This window comes from Gracilinanus agilis, chromosome 1 (genome assembly GCF_016433145.1).
Source record: "Gracilinanus agilis isolate LMUSP501 chromosome 1, AgileGrace, whole genome shotgun sequence".
Lineage (NCBI taxonomy): Eukaryota > Metazoa > Chordata > Mammalia > Didelphimorphia > Didelphidae > Gracilinanus > Gracilinanus agilis.
In genome coordinates, this window is record NC_058130.1 from 327,205,424 (window position 1) to 327,219,600 (window position 14,177).

The following is a 14,177-nucleotide window of genomic DNA, read 5'->3' on the forward strand; positions in this document are numbered from 1 at the left end:
CCCATTCTTCTCTAACCTTCACATAATTTGCAATAGCTTAATAAAACGTCGTTGAATGCTCCTACAGAACTTGGGAATTCTACATAATGTAATTGCAATTTCTTTCATAGGAAGTGGCTAGAATTGCATTGAAAAAAAGTTAAATTTTGATTTTGTTTTCTTTCTTCAGTAGGGAGTCCCTGTCCACTTTGATTGCTATGGAAATCTTAAAGACACATTCAGACCACTGCAGAATTAAACAATGCCAGATAAAACAAGATAGATACTTGCCTTTCCACAAGACCAACTCATGTTTTACCTGAGCACAATTAAAGCAATTAAAGTGATATTTAAGCCCTTCTTCTATAAGAGTTAGCTTCATTTTGCTTCAATACTGAAATGGGGATTTTTGTATGATTTTAAAATGTTTATTCTTTCTAGACTTAATCTAAGAAAATGGTAGATTTTTCTAAGTTAAGTGCTACATTAAAAAAACATTTCAAAAATATATTAACTTATATTTCACTTCTCAAAGGTATAGAACCCCAAATAAAATATTCTGATATTTACCAACAGTGTGATATGTGTGCATAATATTTTATTTAATACTTTAAAATTATAATCTTGTTCTACTCAGTTATTCATTTTGAGATCATTTTAATTTTCATGGCATCTTGAAGCATGTTACCTTGTTTGCTGAAAAAAGTGGACAAAAGAGATATTCATAAGAGTATTAGGAGAGACCTGGCCTTATGTTTGGGGGATTCTTGAATTTACAGAAAAGAAGAGTTTTTGCAGACTATTAAAAGACAATAATTCAAAAATATTTACTTTATCAAAAATAAATTTTCCAGACATTGGAGACAGAAAGGAAAGAAAACAGCACAAAAGTAGTCATTTTTAATGTCCTTAAAATTGAATTTGATTTTGGATAGACTTATTAAGAGTTAATACCTTGTCAACACAGTCCAAGTGCAGAAGCTCCTCTCCACTAGTGACATCAAACAAATAGTTTAGGAAGTATTAACTGAAGACAACTTGGAGTGTCTTAATCAAGTTGGCATAGATAAATTAATAATAATATAGTATTAAATCAGTGGTGATGTCAGTACACTGGAAATGGATTTGCTAGGCATGATTGCTTCAATAAATGTATTAAAGGTGATAATACACATCTATTTCCAAAATTGTTTCAAATTCAAAATGATTTTCTCCTCATTGTAAAATATCCTTTAGAATTTCCAATAACTGAAAAATTAAGGAGTGCAGACAAAACTGGTCTTTATGTATGCCTATTAAATTTTATCTAGACCCCAAAGTATAAATGTCATTATTATGATTTTTAAAAGCCTATTATCTTGACATCAAAGTGAATAACACTGGATAGGTAGAGGTCAGGAAGGTCTGGTCTCTGACATTCTTTTGGTGACACTGGACAATTCATTTAATTCTGAAGTGCCTTAGACAATTCTTCATGACTTGAGTGGAAAGAGCATTGGTTTTAGAAGCAAAAGAAGAGAGTTCAATTCCCACCTCTCACTTCTACTAATTGTGTGACCTTTGCCAAATAATTTAACTTTCCTGGCTTTCAGTTTCTACTTGTGTAGACCATCCTCCTCATTCTATGCAAACCAAAGGACTTTTTGTTCAATTAAAAATTAAAAATATTAAGAATTTTGCCTTTTAAAGTTAAGTAATTAATTTCTCTTTTAAAAAAGGAATGAAATTGTGTCTAGAAATTCAGAACTCCCCATATAGTCTAAAGATATCAGTTTTCTACATCAGTTGAGATAATCATAAATTATACTAAGCATAATCAAGCCTCATATCTGAAATCAGCAGTATAAACTGTTTTTATAAAATCACATTCACATCACTCAACATGTAGTCTAAATTTATATGGATGAGGCCATGTACACTACCTTTCAAAGTTCAGTCAGCTTAGTTATGGATTCAGCATTTTACTTATGGTCTTACTTCTTTCTTCTCCTTCACATCAGTGTCTCAGTTTTTCTTTTTCTTTTACCTGTTTATCTTTGCTTTCATTGACCTCTCCCTACCTGTTAAAATCATAAAGTCATTTATGAAAATTGAAATAAACTTAAACACAAATTCAAGTAAATGAATAAATCATTGAAAGAGTATTCCTAAAATATTGTTATAGCTTCCTAAGATTGGAGGTTAATATATGGATATAAAGGATCATAGATCCATATAGTCCAATATTCTTACTAAAATATTCTCATTTTAGAAGTGAGCAATCTAAGATCCTGACTTGCACATTTCTGACAAGTAATAAATGACAGAAAAACAAGATTAGAAACCAGATTGTTTGACTCCTTCCTAAAGTCTGCAATGAAAGAAATTATTAAAGAAAACTACCCAGAGAGAGGCAAATAAGAAATAAAATTGAAATTTGATGAATTCACAGATTATGTCTAGAAAGAAATCCACAAGTGATAACTCCTAGGAATATAATAGCTAAATTCAAGAGCCTCCAAGCTAAAGAGAAAATACTGTAAGCAGTCAGAAAGAAACAATTCAAATACTGTGCAGATAGAATCAGAATCACAAAGGATTTTTATGGTATTTCTGACTTCTAGTACCATTCTGAGTTAGGAGCACACCCCATAAGGAGAAGGATGATTGCCATAGATATAATAAACTTTCCCAAGACCTTCAGAGACTGCATAATTCATATTAATAGTGAAGAGAAAATATTGCAGGAGGTGGAGCAAGATGGCAGAGTAAAGAAGATTAGCTCAGGGTCACCACAAGAATCTTTTTCAACCAATATTAAACAAAATGAATACAGGAGAGAAAGAACCAACAAGGAGACAGAGTGAAATAACTTTCAAGAAAATAAAAACACAAAAGTTAGACAGAGAACTTCTGGGGCACAGGAGTGAAAAGGGAAAAGTCAGCAGGAGACTTTAGCAAGGAGAGAGGAGTATGCCACACATCCCTACCCCACATCTGCTGTTCCAGTACTCTTATAAGAAAGAGAAAAGTTTAGAAGGAAATTGAAGGTGTGCAGAGGACAGATGCATGATACTGGCAGGGAATGATTCTGGAATGCTGAAAGGAAAGGCTAAGCTAAAACTCTGGAATTGTTAGGGGTTTGTCTTTCACTGAACGTGAACCTGGAGGGAGTGGCTGTCAAGTCCTGAGGGTTTGGTTCTGTCCATGTTGCTGTCCTGGTTCCTCTGTGTCCTTGAAGAAAGATCATGTGAGCCTGTCACTAGTCTGTAACAACATCCAGCTGTTTGCACTGTCAGTAAGCAGAGGTCTGGGTCCGGTTGGTCATGGAACTTACCCTGGGTCCCTGCCTATTCTGTCACAGACCAGTATCTCTAGTAATAACTAAGAGAGGGTTTTAGTGCAGGATATTTAGAACAGGGACTGGATTGTACAAATAATGAGGAGAGGGTGATAAGAGTAGCCAATCAAATCTTTGAAGACTTTCCCTGAGGAAATTTTAAATTCTGGGCATTTAGCTAGTGAATTAGTGCCAAGGATTTCCCTTTCCCTCTTTACTACTCTCTTTGGAAATAAAATACAATTTCCATTTGCTTTGACTGAGGAAAATCTGTGTGCTGGTCCCAAATAAGATTTTGGCCTGACCAGGCTACCTGTTAGGCCCTTCAACCCACAGTGTGGAAACCTTGATACTGGCCCCTAGTAATCTATTGATATGCATCTAATCCCATCTCACAATGCTCCCCCGCCCCCAGTATATTAACTAGGTCCAAGTCAAAATCCAGATCCTGGGACATTGCCTGGGCATATAGAGACCTAATGAACTGACACCCTTTGAAATTCTAAACATGAGAGGAATTCCAGAATCCCAGCCCAGGGCAGTCTGTGCTAACATGAGCTGACCTAAATGGGCCCAGAGGAAAGCCATGACTCCCAGTCCTGGCTTGGGGTAAGGATAAAAATCCAAGTTTGGGGTGGTTGGTGGACTGGAGGTGGGTCCTGATCTTTTTGTGGAGGGCTCAGCATAGAGTTCCTGGACTGGACAATCAATTGTGTGCCCAATTAGATCAAGTACACAATGAGACAAAAAATCTTACATTTAAGCTTGAGGGCAGAATTTGAGCAGGTCCTGAGTAACCAAGCCCAGAGTAAGATAAAAAGCTTATACCCAAGGCAAGTCCTTAAGCTGAAAGCATCTCAAGGGTTAATTTAATCAGCAATGGGAGGTGACTATAAGAACTACCAGTCCTCAAGTCATCACACCATATTGGAAGAGGGTACCCTAACTTCCCAGAAAACAGCACCTACCTTTAAAAAGGTAGGATAATTGAGTAAACAACAAATAAGGCAACTGACTATAAAGAAATTTTATGGAAAGAAAGAACAAGATACAGAAACAGAAGGGGAAAGTGGAAGCAAAACAAACACAAGCAAATTTGAAAAGAAAAATATGGACTGAACACAGATTCTGGGAGAGTCCAAAAAAGATTTCAAAAACCAATAAAAGGCAGAGGAAAAGTGGAGAAGAGAAATGAAAGCAATGCAAGAAGAAATTAAAAAGGAGACCCAAAAGCTGACAGTGAAAAATCAAGCCTTAAAAATTTGAATTGAGCAATGAGAAACTAATGATTTCATGAGAAATCAAGAAACAATAAAACAAAAGCAAAGGCATGAAAAAACAGAAAACATATAATATCTTATTGAAAAAACAACTGACTTGAAAAATAGATGCAGGAAAGACAATTTAAGAATTATTGGACAACTTGAAAGCCATGATCAAAAAAAAAAAGGATGGACATCATAATACAAGAATTTATCTATACCTTGCTCTTTGTCTCCATAAAAATTATTTAGAGTTAGGTACCTTTTTGGTATTTTGCTCATTTTCCCTATCAATTTATAGGTAGCCTCTGTTTTCTAGGAAGTTGGGGTACCGGTACCCTTATTTTCTGGTTTTCTTTTACCAGTTTCAGTTCTTGGAGGATGAAGTGATAGTCTGAGGGCTGAGAGTACTGATAGCCCTCTCCCCCTGCTGATTCATTTGACCCTTGAGATGTTGATAGCTTAATGACTTGCCTCAGGCTTAGGTGTAAACTCTTGATCTCACTCTGAAATTGATCAGCTCAGGGGGCTGATTAAATTCTAGCCCTAGCCTGAGATGCAAGGTTTTGGTCTCACTGTGTACTTCATCCAATAAGTCACACTCTCTATTGCCCTATCCTGGAACTCTGCAATTAGTTTTAAGCAAAAAGGTCCAGGGCCCCCTTTGGTATTATCAGCCACACGGAACTGTGCACTATGTCCTCATATCAAGCCCAGACTGGGATTCCTGGGTTCACTTTAGGTCCATGTGGATCAGTCCACTTCAGCCCAGACTGTCCTAGGCTGGGACTCTGGACTTCTCCACAGGTTTGAAATTTCAAGGAGTGTGAATTAGCTTATACCACAATTTGCCCAGGTAGATCAAAATCTGAATATTGACTTGGGCTTAGATTCTTAACCTTGGAAGCAGATGTGGAGTGGAGATATGCGGTTTGCTCTTCCTGTATTCATTTTGTGGTGATATTTGTGACATGGAGCTGTCCAGTTTACCATCTTGGCTCCTTCCCTGAAGTCCACAATACAAGAAATTATCAAAGAAAACTGCCCAGAGATCCTCAAACAAGAAATAAAATTGAAATTGGAAGAATTCATAGATTACTTCCAGAAAGAAATCCTCAAGTGAAAACTTCCAGGAATATAATAGCTAAATTCAAGAGCCCCCAAGTCAAGAAGAAAATACTGTAAGCAGACAGAAAGAAACAATTCAAATACTGTGCAGATACAATCAGATTCACAAAGGACATAGTCGCTTCTATATTAAAGGATGGAAAGGCATGGAATATATTATTCAGGTAGTCAAAAGATCTAAGCTTATAACCCAGAGTCACATATTCAGAAAAACAGTATATTCTTTAAGGGGGAAAATGAGCATTCAATAAGATAAAAGATTCCTAAGCATTCCTGAGGAATAAGCCAGATTTAAACAAAAAATTTGAAGCCCAAAAACAAGATGCAAGAGAAATCTAAAAAGGTAAATAAGAAAGATAATATTTAAGGGCTTCATTAAGGTCAAATGTATGTATTTTTACATGGAAGAAGGATAGCTGTACTTCTCAAAAATTTTTCTTAGTAATAAAGAAGATAGAAAGAATATACTTAGATGGTTAGGAAGCAAACTAATTATGACGACATGATGCATATGATGATGTATGATGATATGATGTGTATGTATTGTAATGGGGATAATTTGAGGAAAGGTGTGTGGTAAAAGGGGATTTTGAAAGGAGGTTGTCAGGGACTTGCTAGGTAGGTAATCTAGGTTACAGGTAGGCTGGAATAAGGAGATTCAGGATACAATATGGGCTGAAGTCAGGGAGTATAACACTGAAGGGAACAAGATCTTCAGGGAGAGGGAGAATTAATCTAAACAGGCAAAGACAGCAGGGCTTATAGACTTGGACTTAGACTTAAACACCAACTGAGGGAAATAGATTGAACTGAAATTAACTACAGGCTTTAGTTAATTTCACAGGAAGGGACTTGTTTTAAAGTTACACCTTCCTTCAAGATGGATACCCTGGCTTCCCTTCAAGCCCAAAATATATTGGTTCTTTCCCTCTTCTTCTCTCTCTTAATAACTATCTGACAAATTAACTAACAGGTCTGTTGAAACACAAAAGGATTTATTATCTTTAAGGATGACTTGTCAGAAAAGTGGATTAAGGAAGCCCTAACAGTTGTTTATAGGAATCTTAGGTGGGGGAAGGGAGGCAGAGATGGAGTCTAAGCAAGGTCCTACCTTAGCTCAACTCTCAAGGTGCTCTTGATGTCTAAAGGTAATAAAATAATGACTAACCAATTTCTTTAGATAAAATACTGCCAAATTATAGTTAAACCCCTCACAGATTTGAACTACTCTCTAATTTACTCTCCTTATTAACTCCACAGACATTTAAGGTAAGGGAAGGAAGGTAGGAAATAAGATAGGATATGGAAATACAAAGGTTTTATCTAAACTAACAATTCTTAAATAAATATTCCAAAGCTAGACTCAATTTTCAATTCTTCAGATAGGTAAGGAAGCAGCTCAGCTGGTCTGAAACTCTCTCCACGAGATTCCCCAAACCAACTGAGTTCTCTCCCTCAAGATTCCAAACCCCTAACTGATTTCAGAACTCAACCAAAGCTTGAAAAAACTATCATGACCCCCTCTCTCTGTACTACAGTATATGTGATGACATGAAATGTTATGTGTGTGATATGTATGCATATGATATGATATATTAAAAAAAACAAGGGGTAAAAAGAGGATTGCACTAAGAGAAAAGGGATAAATTATATAACATAAAGAAGCGTAAAAAAACATTTAGAGAGGGGAGGATAAGGGTGGTGACAGTGCTTAAATTTTACTCTCATTATAACTGGCTCAGGAAGGGAAAAACAAATATACTCATTGGGGTATATAATTTATATATTACCCTACAGAGAAGTAGAAGGGAAATAAGATAAGAGAAGGGGGAGGTAATTAGAGGGAGGAGGAAATAGGTGGTTGATAAAAAGCAAAACTATGGTGAGAAGGAACAGAGTGAAAGGGAATAGAGCAGGATCAAAAGGGGTAAAGAAGATGGAGGGCAATACACAGTTAGTAATCATAAAGCTGACAGTGAATGGGATGGACTCGTGCATAAAAAGGAAGGGGATAGCAGAGTGGATTAAAAATAGAATACTACTATATATTGTTTACAAGAAACACATTCAAGGTAGGGTGGCACACATAGATTAGAGGAAAAAGACTATAGAAGAATTTGTTATACAGCATCGAAAGTAAAAAGAGCAGGAGTAGCAATCATGATACCAAAATTAAAGCAAAAATTTATCTGATTAAAAGAGATAAAGAAGTTAATTACATCTTGCTAAAAGATACTATAAACAATAAAGTAATATCAGTACTAAACATCTATGCACCAAATGGTATGACATCCAGATTTCTAAAGGAGAAAATAAAGGACCTTAAGGAGGAAAAAGATAGTTAAATCATATTAGTGGGGGACCTCAACCTTCCCCTTTCAGAAATCAAAACAATCAGTAATCAGATTAAAAAGTGTTCTAGATACCTCCTGATCTGAGAGATGCAAATTAAAACAATTTTGTGGTGCAACTTCACACCTAGCATATTGATCAATATGACGGTAAAGGAAAATAATACATGTTGAAGGGTATGTGAGCTCTTTGCATATCCCCTTTTTGTGTGTCTCTCTTGCTTTGGTTCCCTCTTTTTATATGGTCCTTTGACCTTCCCTTTAAAGGCCAATTTCAAAAACAGAGCTCAGAAAGGTAAGAATAGTAATGAATTCATCATCAAGGTGGTTATTAGGTAAATCATTGTTTCTTTTTTTATTTTTCTTCTTTGACTTATCATCTATGATCATCATCAACACAAAGTTAAATTCCTAATGTATATAAGAGTGAAACATCCTACTGGGAATGAATTCTACACTCACACAGACACATACACACACTACCAAATCAATAATGTAAGTAGTTTTTGCTATTTCAGTTTCTCAAAAAACAATTCTGGTTCTGGGTTAAGATGGAGGCAGAGTAAAAAGCAGCTCTTAACCTCTCCTGACCAAAACACACAAAACTCCTCAAGGAGACATAAAAACAAGTCCAGACGAACGGAGGAACCCCACAACAGGGTGCAGCGTGGAAGGTACGTAAAATCGGGAAATTTCCATGCTATAAAGGGGTGAAACAGCTCTCACTAAACCGCAGGCTGAGCAACCACCCCACCCCCACCCTCTCCACACACAACACCTATAGCGCCAAATACAGTTAAAAAGAAATAGAGCAAGTTTGGGGCACCCATCGAGTCATTGGCAGCCACAGGGCCTGTTCCTGAGAGCAGCAAGATTTGGGACCCCAATAAGCCAAAGAACGCACCCAAAATTTCAGCGCGGGAGAGCATAGGCGCTGGGGAGGCGTGGGTGGAGGCAGACACAGCAGAGCCAAAGCTCTGAAACCCTGAGTGTGGAACCAGTGCAGACAGGTATACGACTGTGGAAGCAGCGCCCTGAGACTTGTAAAGGAACCTCCAGCAGAGGATCATGCAAGGGGGTCTACCAAGGGGCTTGACCTTGGAAAAAACCAGAACTCAGACCTCAGAAGCCAAAGGACCGCAGTGAGGATAAAGCTGAGAAGCTGCTCAGACTCAGGAAGTTCAGAAGAGAAAGATAAACAACAAGAAAAAGAAGTCTTTAACACTCGACAACTTTTACACAGAGAAAATCCAGACAACTGAGCAAACAGAGGAGGAGAACAAACAAGAATCCGGACCCTCCTCAAATAAGGAAAACGGGTCACAAGCTATGGAAGAGTTCAAAACTGAGATTCTGAGGAAGATGGAAGAGATCTGGAAAGAAAATAATAGTTTAAAATGTAGAATATTACAATTGGAAAGTGAGGCTCAGAAATCAAATGAACTGATAAGCAAATTGAACACCAGAAATGACCAGATTGAAAAGATCATAGCTGAAAACAAAAAGTTTAGAGCCGAAAACCAGTCCCTAAAGGCTAGAATTGAGCAATTAGAAGCTAATGATCTCTCAAGACAACAAGAACAAATAAAACAAAGTCAAAAGACTGAAAAAATAGAAGGAAATATGAAATATCTCAATGAGAGAGTGACAGACCAAGAAAACTGGTCTAGAAGAGACAATTTGAGAATAATTGGTCTTCCAGAAAAACCAGAAATTAATAGAAACCTGGACTCCATACTAAGAGAAATTATTCAGCAAAATTGCCCTGAAGTCCTACAACAAGAGGGAAATATAGACATCGAAAGGATTCATAGAACACCCACTACATTCAATCCAGAGAAGAAAACGGTTAGAAATATTATTGACAAATTCAAAAGCTTTCAAGCAAAAGAAAAAATCTTACAAGAAGCCAGAAAGAGACAATTAAAATATCAGGGAACACCAATCAGGATCACACAGGATCTGGCAGCCTCCACGCTAAAAGACCGTAAGGCTTGGAATACAATATTCAGAAAGGCAAGAGAGCTGGGCCTGCAACCACGGATGAACTACCCATCAAAATTGACTATATATTTCCAGGGGAAAGTATGGGCATTCAACAAAATTGAAGAATTCCTAGTATTTGCACAGAAAATACCAGGGCTAAATGGAAAGTTTGATATCCAACCACAAAAATCGAGAGAAACATGAAAAGGTAAATAAGAAACAGAGGGGAAAGAAAGAAAACTTATAATTTTTAAATTTGCCTTTCTAAGGGCTTCAGTAACATCTAATTATATGTATTCCTATGTAGAGAAATGTTATGTATAATTCTCTGTAGTGAACTCTATTCACTATTATAGTATCCGCTATTATAGTAATCAGAAGAATAATTCACAGGGTGAGGGTGGAACGCTAAATCATCTAAGATGACATGAGGGATAAGAAAGAGGGGGTGAATAGCAGGGGACACCAAGAGAAACTTGAGTGAATAAGAAAAATAGGATATTCTATTACACACAAAGAGGGTATGGGAAGGAGAGGGGACAAATATTATTATAAGTAGGAGAAGAAGAGAATATTAAGAGATAATAATCAAACCTTACTCTCAGTGTAATCAACCCGGAGAGGGAAGAGTAGCTATACTATCCATTGGGACATAAAACTCTTATCTAACCCTTCTGAGAAAGTCAGAGGGGATAAATAAAGAGAAACAGGGGATTGGGGAGGTCAAAAAAAGGGAGGGGAGAAGAAGGGAAAGGGAATTCATAAGGTCGTTAAAAACAAAAAGGGGGGGAAATAAGGGAAGGGGTAGGAAGGGAAGTCAGTCAAGGGAGGGGATAAGGGATAGGGTCTTAATAGCAAACCACTGGTTTTAAAGGATACAGTTTAAGGAAAAGGGGTAGGAATAGGGGAGGAAATGAAAATGTCAGCAAATGCACAACTGATGATTATAACTCTGAATGTGAATGGGATGAACTCGCCCATAAAACGGAAGCAAATAGCAGAGTGGATTAGATACCAAAATCCTACCATATGTTGTCTACAAGAAACACATATGAGATGGGTGGACATACACAAGTTTAAGGTTTAGGGCTTGAGCAAAATCTTTTGGGCCTCAAATGAGAAAAAGAAGGCAGGAGTGGCTATTATGATTTCTGACAAAGCCAAAGTAAAAATAGATATGATTAAAAAAGACAGGGAAGGTCATTACATCCTGATTAAAGGCAGTATAAACAATGAGGAAATAACACTGCTCAATATATATGCACCAAATGGCATAGCATCCAAATTCATAAAGGAGAAAGTGGCAGAGCTCAAGAAGGAAATAGATAGTAAAACCATACTAGTGGGAGATCTAAATATTCCTCCCTCTTTCAGACCTAGACAAATCAAACCGAAAAATAAATAAGAAAGAGGTAAGAGAGGTGAATGAAGTCCTAGAAAAATTAGATTTAATTGATATGTGGAGAAAAATAAATAGGGACAAAAAGGAATACACCTTCTTTTCAGCTGCACATGGCACATTCACAAAGATTGACCATATAATAGGGCATAGAACCATTGCAAAAAATGCAAACGAGCAGAAATAATAAATGTAAACTTCTCAGATCATAATGCAATAAAAATAATAATTAGTAAGGGCACCTGGACAGGAAAATGAAAAACTAATTGGAAATTAAATAATATGATTCTCCAAAACCAATTTGTCAAAGAAGGAATCATACAAACCATCAATAATTTCATTGAAGAAAATGACAATGATGAGACATTCTACCAAACTCTGTGGGATGCAGCCAAGGCAGTACTCAGGGGGAAATTTATATCCTTGAGTGCATATATTAACAAATTAAGGACGGCAGAGATTAATGAATTGGGCATGCAACTCAAAAAATTAGAAAGTGAGAAAATTAAAAATACCCAGATGGAAACTAAATTAGAAATACTAAAAATCAAGGGAGAAATTAATAAAATCGAAAGTAAAAGAACTATTGAATTAATAAATAAGACTAGAAGCTGGTACTTTGAAAAAACAGATAAAATAGACAAAGTACTGGTCAATCTAATAAAAAAAAGGAAAGAAGAAAACCAAATTGATAGTATCAAAAATGAAAAGGGAGACCTCACCTCTAACGAAGAGGAAATTAATGCAATCATTAAAAACTATTTTGCCCAATTATATGGCAATAAATATAACAATTTAGGAGATATGGACAAATATTTACAAAAATATAAACTGCCTAGATTAACAGCAGAAGAAATAGAATATATAAATAATCCCATATCAGAAAAAGAAATTGAACAAGCCATCAAAGAACTCCCTAAGAAAAAATTGCCAGGGCCTGATGGATTCACAAGTGAATTCTATCAGACATTCAAACAGCAACTAATCCCAATACTATACAAATTATTTGATATGATGAGCAAAGAAGGAGTCCTACCAAATTCCTTTTATGACACAAATATGGTACTGATTCCAAAGCCAGGGAGACCAAAAACAGAGAAAGAAAACTACAGACCAATCTCCCTAATGAACATAGATGCAAAAATCTTAAATAGAATACTAGCAAAGAGACTCCAGCAAGTAATTAAGAAGATCATCCACCATGATCAGGTAGGATTTATACTAGGAATGCAAGGTTGGTTCAACATTAGTAAAACCATCCACATAATTGACCATATCAACAGTTTAACAAATAAAAATCACATGATTATCTCAATAGATGCTGAAAAAGCCTTTGACAAAATACAGCATCCATTCCTATTGAAAACACTGAAAAGTATAGGAATAGAAGGACCTTTCCTAAAAATAATAAACAGTATATACCTAAAACCATCAACAAACATCATATGCAATGGGGATAAATTAGAAGCCTTCCCAATAAGATCAGGAGTAAAACAAGGATGCCCATTTTCACCTCTATTATTCAACATAGTACTAGAAACACAAGCAGTTGCAATTAGAGAAGAAAAAGAAATTGAAGGTATCAAAATAGGCAAGGAGGAGACTAAGTTATCACTCTTTGCAGATGATATTATGGTATACTTAAAAAATCCTAGAGAATCAACTAAGAAGCTTGTAGAAATAATCAACTTTAGCAAAGTTGCAGGATACAAAATAAATGCACATAAATCATCAGCATTTCTATACATCTCCAACACACTAGAGCAACAAGAAGTAGAAAGAGAAACACCATTTAAAATCACCGTAGACAATATAAAATACTTCGGAATTTATCTACCAAAACAAACACAGCAATTATATGAAAACAACTACAAAACACTTTCCAAACAAATAAAACTGGATCTAAACAATTGGAAAGCCATTGATTGCTCATGGGTAGGAAGAGCTAACATAATAAAAATGACAATTCTACCCAAATTAATTTACCTATTTAGCACCATACCTATCAAGCTACCAAAAAACTTATTTACTGAATTAGAAAAAACTATAACAAATTTCATTTGGAATAACAAAAGATCAAGAATATCAAGGGAAATAATGAAAAAAATGTGAAGGAAGGGGGCCTAGCAGTACCAGATATTAAACTATATTATAAAGCAGCAGTCATCAAAACAGTATGGTACTGGCTAAGAGACAGAGAGGAGGATTAATGGAATAGACTTGGGGTAAATGACATCAGGAAGACAGTGTATGATAAACCCAAAGAGCCCAACTTTTGGGACATGAATCCACTATTTGACAAAAACTGCTGGGAAATTTGGAAAACAATATGGGAGAGATTAGGTTTAGATCAACATCTCACACCCTACACCAAGATAAACTCAGAATGGGTGAACGACTTGAATATAAAGAGGGAAACTATAAATAAATTAAGTGAACACAGAATAGTATACTTGTCAGATCTCTGGGAAAGGAAAGATTTTAAAACCAAGCAAGAGTTAGAGAAAATTACAAAATGTAAATTAAATGGTTTTGATTATATTAAACTAAAAAGCTTTTGTACAAACAAAAACAATGTAGTCAAAATCAGGAGGGAAACAACAAATTGGGAAAAAATCTTTATAACGAAAAACTCTGACAGGGGTCTAATTACTCAAATATACAAGGAGTTAAAGCAATTGTATAAAAAATCAAGCCATTCCCCAATTTATAAATGGGCAAGAGACATGAATAGGCAATTTTCAGGTAGAGAA